Genomic DNA, 9,872 nt, shown 5'->3' with positions numbered 1-9,872 from the left:
AGTATAGGCCTCTACTACCATTCACACCTACTCATACTCGTCCCAAGTATTGTCTCGCAGCTTTCCAAGTTACTATCACAAAAACAATTTTAACACATAAAAATGTGTCCAAACAATCATAAGATTTTCCCTAGACTCTACTAGGACTTCCTCCATGCGTATCTTCAATCATCAATTCTGTTTCAACTCCGTTGGAGGTGGAAATTCCATACGATGGGATAACTTCATGGATTATACCAAAAATCTTTCTTTCTGCTAATCGAAAGTGCACTTCTCCGGTATTAGACGTATTATTTATTAGATGCATTCTAAAGGCAAGATATCACTCTTAAAATATCTTCCGATAGGTATCATTCAATATCGTAAGCCTTCTCGTTTCCTCCATTTGCTTAGTCTGCTATGAGTCCTTATCATGACATTCTATACACCAAAGCAAGCGTTCGGTGTATCGAGACGAAAATATAGATAGAGGAAGATTTAGACGCGTATTCCTCCTTATTACTCCAAAAAGTTACATGCCAGTTCTAATATCGTAATTAAACGTTTAGAAACCTGAGCACATAAAATTTCCAGATCTGGTCGGCAACAGACCATAGATCCGATCAAACGATAGCATAAAGCATCACAAATCATTTAGCACATAAAAGCATTTTAGGCATCTTCCCTAATTAAGCTAGTGCTTCTGTCTATTCAAATGTACTTCCTAAAATATATTAGACACACTCCTCACGATCATCTCTTGGCATTCTAAGTTTAAGTCTAAAATAAATCGTTATTCCTAGTTTGCTGAAACTAATGCTTTGATACCAACTGTGACATCCCCATTTTCACGGCTAGAAAAGACCGATTTTGTTTATGCTTTATAAAAATCAGAGTACCTCTTTTAATAAAAATGTTGCGGAATTTGTTCCCAGAAAAACATGATAAATGTGTTTTCAAAGCATTTCCGAAGAAATGCATTTTTATTCCTTTTAAAACTTGGGATGTCATCGTCAATACAAAAACATAAGCATAAACAGAACTTACATTCATTTACACTACTGATCTACATCTCTTTTAAATCTCTCAGTGTAAAGTAGCTTTGTATCGACACCTGTGATACAAATAAGCTTGAGTGGGTCAGGTTGGGAAACCTGGTGAGTACATAGGGTTTTCAACCCACAATAATATAATTATTATGTTTAAACATCAAACAATCGACCCAATTACCCATCCCCATTATCTTCATTACTCTTAAGGATCTACCCTAAGAATCATCTATCCTGCATTCGTTCATTTCGAAGTCCAATGCTTCCAGGGTTTATATGACAGGCACTAAGTCCATAGCTGCCAATGCTCGTTCGTAAAGCACTAATTCCATAGCTGCTAAAATTCATTCATCGGGTACTAAATCCATAGCTAACAGTGTTTATCTAATAGGTACTAAGTCCATAAATACCATCGTTTATCCAATAGGTACTAAGTCCATAGCTACCGTCGTTTATATAATAGGTACTAAGTCCATAGCTACCATCGTTTATCTGATAGGTACTAAGTCCATAGCTACCAACGTTTATATAACAGGTACTAAGTCCATAGCTACCATCGTTTATCTAATAGGCACTAAGTCTATAGCTGCCAGTGTTTATCTAATAGGTACTAAGTCCATAGCTACCAACTTTTATTCAATAGGTACTAAGTCCATAGCTACCAACGTTTATCTATCAGGTACTAAGTCCATAGCTACCAGCGTTTATTCAATAGGCACTAAGTCCATAGCTGTCGATGTTATTTATTAGGCACTAAGTATATAGCTGCCAATGTTCACTTGTATCATCTTTCACCTCTCATCATTCATTTACCCATGTTTCACTCAACATATTCGTAGATATAAAATACATATACAATTTAAATCATTTAAAACATGTATAAAATCGTTCATCCAGCATAGATAGCAAGTATACAGGTTATATGCACACATAGCACGTAATTTATATAAAATACTTCATATCTATATGTAAGATGAAAGTAACTATGCACTCACTTGTTAAAGTGACGACTCGAAATTCGAGCAGCGCTTCGCTTCTTAACAATATGATTTCCTTCGACGAAACCTAGTATCATTACCACTAGATTTTAGTCTAATATTCATTGCGCCCAATTATTAGTCTAGATTCATCATTAACTCAAAGTCTACTTTCATGATCTATCAAGTAAGGAACAACCAGGTAGGATCATATCGGAGGTAGGGTCCGTTTGGTATACAAAGTATACTGTTTGGAAATCCCACCTTAAACACCTCACTAAATCACAGCCTAGACATCATTCCCGTAAGTAGATCAATCAGTATAACGACTTTGAATCACTGATAAATCTTATTTATAGGTTCATAATAACGATATTATATTTATATATAAGCTATATTTAAAGTATGGTAGGCGTATCTCACTTACAGCGGGTTTTTATTAAAAACCGGGCTTCGATGGAGCAGCGTTTTTGAGCCGAAAGCTTTTCTTCTCGGAGCCGTCGGGCACTCCGGGGCTTCCTTCTCGTGCTAGGGAGGTACCCTAGACTTGGGAGGGGTTTAGGGAGGCTAGAGAGAAGTTAGAGAGAGAAAGAAAGGCTTATGGTGTGAAGAAATTATGAAGAGTTCATCTCTTATTTATAGGAGTTTTATCGAAGAGTAGTCCCTAAGTTTCGTCCGTATCTTCCGCGTACGAGCTCCGTTTTCTATGTTCTTTATATCCACGTATTTACGAGTACTACAACTTTCATTTAGACCCCGTCGGCTAATTCTCATTCTATCTCAGATTTACAAAAACTGTATCGTATTTATCGCGCTCAAAGAGTAGAGACTAAGCTTCGTCCATATCTTTCGCATACGAGCTCCGTTTTCGACGTTATTTATACCCACGTGTTGGTATTTACGAGTACTACAACTTTCATTTAGACCCCGTTGGCTAATTCTCATTCTGTCTCAGATTTACAAAACTGTATTGAATTCGCCGCGCTCGAAAAGTAGGGACTAAGCTTCGTCCATATCTTTCGCATACGAGCTCCGTTTTCGACTGTCTTTTTATCGTTTAACTCCTATTAACGATATCTTCATTTCTCGTTTAGATTATTTTGGCTAAAAATCGACCGATCTAAAATTCGAATTTCGGGCTGTGTACTGCTATGCTAAATCTTAGAAAAATCATAACTTCCTCATCCGAAGTCAGATTTGGACGTTCTTTTTATGCACACTCTTGGTTTAACATATAATACGACTTTCGTTTAGATCGCAAAGGCTATAAAGTATTTTATCGTAAATTCACTTTTTACGATTCTCGGTGTCGTGCCGGTTTTGCCGTAAAACTTCGACGAGTCATAACCTCTTCGTTATAACTCGGATTTCGGTGTTCTTTATATGTACGGAACCCTTGTGACATATACTATAACTTGTTTAAGATTAATCCTCCTAAATAATCTTCCCTCAAAAAGTCATTTTTGACGCTCATTGTCTCTAAATTGTGTAGCCCGAATCTACAGGCGTTACATTATGAACACTACGGCCCCATGGTGGGCACCAACTTGTTTTGGTCAAAAATTGATCAAGTGTAATTCGACCAAATTGTATGAGAGGCTATGGTGTTAGTGTAGTGTAAGTATAAAATGGTAATCAAAGTGAGACAAATAAGTTACAAGGAACGCCCTTGATCCTTTGTAGGATCTCCGACATAAAACCTTGGGAGGTGATAATAATCACCTGCATTGATGTGTTTTATTGATTTTAATATGAGGTTACAAAGATTATGAAAGTAATACGGGTACAAGGGTAATGCTAGGGCTAATCGTGTATGCTGTGTGCTAGATACATGTGTTATTTATCATCTAGTGTAAGTAACAAGAAGTTCGATAATTCCGGGATCCTCCGGAATCAGCATATGAACGTTATTTGACTTGGTATTCCTGGTCTTTTGCCTGGTTGAGATGACTCTCCATTGAGAATGGGTCTTGTGTTGATTAGTTCTGCAAATGTGAGAAAAATAAAGAAAATATAGCTGTTACAAGTGTTAAAAATATTAGTGGTAATAGTCAGGATCCTAGGATATGTTTAAGGATCCCGAGGCTTCAGAAATATTGAAGGATCCTACCCATAACAACTGCATTTATTACCCCAACAGGTATATATTGCTATAGTGCTATTCCCTTTGGTCTTAAAAATGCAGGTGCAACATACCAAAGGCTAGTTAACCGGATGTTCAAAGACAAACTGGGGGACACCATGGAAGTCTATATTGATGACATGGTGGTCAAGTCAAAGAAAGCTGAAGATCACCTCAAGGATCTTGAAGAAGTCTTTGACATACTAGATGAATACAACATGAAGCTGAACCCTTCCACATAACACTTTGGGATGAGATCACGCAAGTTCCTTTTGGATTAGTGTCTAAGCCCGTAACTATATTTGGTAAGTACTTGACCCGGTTGTGCATGGTCCTTTTGGGTTGCCTTCACCAAAAGCAACTTGACAGGGTGATTTATGAATAGAGAGGTTAATATGGTTTATTAATATATTATATGAATAATATATTAAAAGAGAAATCATATAATTAAATTAATATTAGACAAAAATTAATTAAGAAATTAATTCTGTGGCTAAAAGGCATTAATTTAATATCAGGGACTTAAACTATCACATGTGTGATAGTGGAGTATTGGGCTGAGGAGCCTCTTGGACTAGGCATGGACGAAATTAGGATGTGTCCATCCATAATTTCGGCCATAAGGCCCTATTCTAGAAGCTTCCTTGGATAGCTTAAGGCCTAAGCTGTCCATTAGGGTTTAGGCTGAAACCCTAGCAGCACCAGTATAAATAAGACCCTAAGGCTTCCAAATTTCGGGCACTTGATACCCTAGAAAGATCATAGCCAAAATTATGCCTCTACTCTATCTCCAATATCATCCTCTTGCTTCTTTGGTGTTTGTAAGCCATTAGAGGAGTGACACTTGTGACTCTAACTCCAAGACAAGAAGATTCAAGCTATTGTTCAAGAGGTAATTATCTAGATCTGTTTTCTTATGTCAATTTCGAATCATGTATGCTAGATCTAGGGTTAGAAAGTCTTGGATGAATTGCATGTACAATAGAGAAGCCTAGATCCAAGCTTTAGGGTTTTCATGAGCACATAGGATGTTCTTTTGGCTAAACCCATCAGTTCCTTGGATACATGGTGACTAAAAGAGGAATAAAAGCAATCCCGTAGCAAATAAAGGGCATCATTGATTTAAGATCCCCGTCCTCGACGAAGGATATTCAAAGACTAATAGGAAGAGTGGCAGCATTAAATAGGTTTATCTCGAGATACTTAGAAAGATGTAAACATTTCTATGACATATTGAAGAAGAACAAAAGATTTGAATGGACTAACGAGCATGAAAACGCTTTCCACAAACTTAAGAAATACTTAAGTTCAACTCCCCTATTGGTAAAGCCATTAGATAGAGAACCACTCATTCTCTACCTTTCAGTATCCTCTAATGCGGTGAGTGCAGTATTAGTTAAGGATATTAATAAGGACCAACATCCCATCTATTATGTAAGTAAAAGTGTCTTGGATCCTGAAACTAGGTACTTTCACCTTGAAAAACTAATACTTGCAGTAGTAACTGCTTCCACGAAATTAAGACACTATTTTGAAACACATCCTATACATGTACGAACTAAATACCCTATTAAGAATGTTATGAGAAAACCAGGGATGTTAGGAAGTATGGAAAAGTGGTCCGTGAAGCTAAGCACGTACGACATCAAGTATGAACCAAGATCCACGATAAAGTCTCAAGCATTGGCAGACTTTGTGGATGACTTTAGTGATGATCTACAAGTTGAAGTAGAAATAGAAACTAGACAACATCTAGAAGAAGAAAGCATGGGAAAATGGACAATATTCACAGATGGAGAGTAAAACCAAATAGGAACTGGCCTAGGGATCATACTAAAATCGCTACAAGGGACAGCCTACCCAAGGCAGTCAGTTGCGAGTTCGATGCAACCAACAACGAGGCTGAATATGAGTCACTGATCATGGGCTTACTGCTAGCCAAGGATATTCAGATCAAGGATCTTCAAGTATATGTCGACTCCTTATTAATAACTAACCACTTTAATGGATCCTATGCAGTGAAAGGCAAAAGACTGCCACTATACCTCTAGATCCTCAAAAAATTAGCCTATGAATTCGACACTTTTAGACTAAACCAAGTTCCTAGAGAAGATAATGCCGAAGCAGATGATTTAGCTAATTTAGGATCTTCTCTTAGGTTCCCACCAGAGACCAGGATCCCAATAATCCATGTGATTATCCCAGCAATCGAAGATCCTACCAAAAGAATAAAGGATCCCAAAGAACACGAGAAGACGACCAACATTGCAAACATTGAAGAGCATGATCCTCAACTTTCTCATCAGGATCCTAATGTTCAAGATTCTAACGTCCATGATCCTTCGCCAACCTCAAGATCTTGGATCCAAGCCATTGTGGAATATCTCTAAAATGACACCATACCAAAGGAAGAGAAAAGTGACAGATCATTCAAGATGAGGGTCTCACGTTTTGTAATGATCCAAGGAAAACTACACACGAAATCCATGACAGGCCCATCCTTAGATGCTTAGAAGATCACGAGGCTGCAGAAGTCCTCAAAGATATACATGAAAGAGATTAAGGCAACCAAACTGGGGGCAGATCATTATGCTCTAAGGTGTTAAGGACGAGATACTACTGGCCAAAAATGAAAAAGGATGCTTTCTTGCATGCTCAAAGATATGATGGTTTTCAAATACATAACAACATCCTTCATAAACCAACGAAACCATTACATCCTATCATCTCCCCTTGGCAATTCATGAAGTGGGGGATGGACATAGTGGGAAAATTACCTAATGCGCGAGGAGGAAAAGTCTTCATGCTAGTAATGACAAACTATTTCTTGAAATGGACCGAGGCTGAGGCTTTTGTCCAAGTAAGATATAAGGAAGTGGTCTTGTTTATTAAATGTAATATCCTGACCAGGTTTGAGATCCATGCCGAAGTTATATGTGACAATGGATTCCAATTCACAAGCAAGAGGAATTGAGACTTTTTCATGAGTTGGAGAATTAAAATGATAACATCCACTCCTATTCAACCTCAAGCCAACGGTTAAGCATAATCTAGAACCAAAATCACAGTCAATAATTTGAAGAAAATGTTAAACGAAAAGAAAGGAAGATGGGCATATGAACTCCTGTTTGTCCTGTGGACAGATAGAACCACTTCAAAAATAGCCACAGGCTAAACTCCATTTTCTTTAGTATTTGGAAAAGAAGCTGTGATCCCAACGGGAGTAGTGATCCCAACAGCAAGATACCAATTGCAGGATCAAGAAAACAATGATAAGATCCTAGCCCGAGATCTTGCTACTATTGATGAACTCAAGGATCTTGCTAAAATCCGCATTATAGCTCATCAACAAAGGATCGCTAAAGCATACCACAAGAACATCAAGGTCAGAAGATTCCAGGTAGGAGACTTGGTCCTTAGGAAAACATTCCAAAATGCCAAGGATCCCAATGCAGGTAAATTGGAACCTAAATGGGAAGGGCCATATCTCATCGGTTCAGAAGTAGGAAAGGGGGCATATTGGCTAGCTACCCTTAAAGGGAACGTCTTATCCAGATCCTGGAATGCCATTCATCTGAAAGCATATTTCATGTAAGTTGCATAGATCATTTTTGACGAACTCGAGGTACACTCTTTCTACCCTCTATTCTCATCTAGTTCTTTTATTTACTATTCTAAAAACCATTACTAACTTAAGAACTGGAGGGGCGTTATCCAAGCTAACGCCTACCCCAAGCTAACGTTGGTTACTCGTAGGAACTCAAGGATCCTGACACATAAGGATCCTCACATTCGAGGATCCTAGCACTCAAGGATCCCAACAACTGCATCGTTCTATTATCTTAAGGATTGCAACACGCAAGTGTCCTAGTAGCTATGAATAGAGACTAATCATCTCTTCTACGATTAAGGGTACTTAATCCCCTCTAACATTTAAAGAGTTAATTACCTCTTTCATACAAGTTAAGGTTTCTACACCTTGCTTGGACGCACAAAATATTACTATGGAATGTGAATAAGGGGATCATTTCATGCTTTAGTGACTTGGCAACCCTCTTATTTTTGAACATATGTTAAGATCCTGACATTTAAACCTAAGGTTTATAGCACTAACGTGTTATCTTAAGTTGGGATTTCCCCAGTAATTTGCTAAGGTTTATAACACTAACGTGTTATCTTAAGTTGGGATTTTCCCTAGTAATTTGCCAAGGTTTATAACACTAATGCGTTATCTTAGATTGGGATTTTCTCCAATGATTTGCTGAGATCCATAAACATTGTAATGTTTTCATAAGTTTGGATCTTTCCCAGGAAATTTCCAAGGCTTGTAGCATTACTATGTTACAGATATGGATCCTTCCCAATTATATTCTAAGTTGGGATTATTCCTAGTTAACTCCGAAGGTGGGATCCTCCCCGGTTTACTAAGTTAAAACCAAATAAGGATCTTCTATTATGAACTCCTAAAACATGGATCCTTCCACATGCGAACTTCAAGATCATACAGAACTCAAAGGATTATAACTCAATACTTCTCCTATGACAAAAGATTATAAATCCTAAAGATCGCCAGGTTCTATCTATACTTTAAAAATGTTTTTCCTGTTTAATGATTGAAGGTTTATTATCCTAAAAGATCTTAACTATTTTAAGATCCCAAAACAGTTTGGCTCACATGTGCAGGATAATAAACCTTCAATCATTAAACCTTCTATCTATACTTTAAAAATCGATTTTTAAAGTGTTCATAATCATTCTACTTAGTCGATTTTTGACCAAAACAGTTTGGCTCCCACCGTGGGGCCGTGGTGTTCATAATCATTTGAGAATAATGTCTACCCAATCGACCTTATCCTATTCATCCATTCCTACCATTTCCTCTAAAAACCTTACTCTACCCCCTTGGGGAGCTCCTAAGAAATCCTCTGAGGCACCGAAGAATAACACCTCTCCGGCCACTACCCAAGGACTTCAGGATCCTCCTGTACTGATTTCCAATAATGAAATCTTCGCTATGATGAAGAGACTGGAACGAAAAGTCACTAAACAATAGGAGGATAACATGACGATACTCAATGAAATGGAGATAATGAGGACAGAGATCCGCAAGCCGCAGGAAGCAACACCCTCGATCTTGAAACCCAAGATCCTGAATTTCGACAACACAGGATCCTCAGCCAACCGCCATGAGATAGGATCCTCAATACCGACCTATATTTATACTTGGGACACGGTTCCAAGAGAGCAAACCCTCGATCTTGTAGCCCAAGATCATGAAATTTGATAACAAGGGATCCTTAGTGAATCACCATGAGATAGGAACCTCAATACCGACCACCGTTATCGTTTGGGGCGCAACTCCAAGAGATCAAGCCCATACGACCCAGAATCCCAACGAAACCTCCATTCCTAGTAACAAGGATCCTGGTAACTTCATCGATAATAATATATTTACTACTAACTCTATGGATATTGATGCAGGAATGATCCCGCTCATGGCCAAAGAACTTCAACAGCTACGACAAATGATCTCAAGTGTACCTGGAGTAGTCCAACCCATACCAGAATTCTCCCCAACAAGCCACATGATCTCAAGATTCGCTCCTGCAATCGCTGACATCGAGGTCCCAAAGCGCTTCCAAACTCCCAGAATGAAGCCTTACGAAGGGAACACAGATCCTGAAGAACATGTGGCACAATACAAGAAAAAAATGGAGATCATCCGCATTCCCACACACTTGAAAG

This window comes from Lactuca virosa, chromosome 8 (assembly GCF_052849685.1).
Source record: "Lactuca virosa cultivar CGN04683 chromosome 8, Lactuca_virosa_CGN04683_v6, whole genome shotgun sequence".
Classification (NCBI taxonomy): Eukaryota; Viridiplantae; Streptophyta; class Magnoliopsida; order Asterales; family Asteraceae; genus Lactuca; species Lactuca virosa.
The sequence above is the reverse complement of the archived record's forward strand: the minus strand, read 5'-3'. Positions refer to the sequence as shown.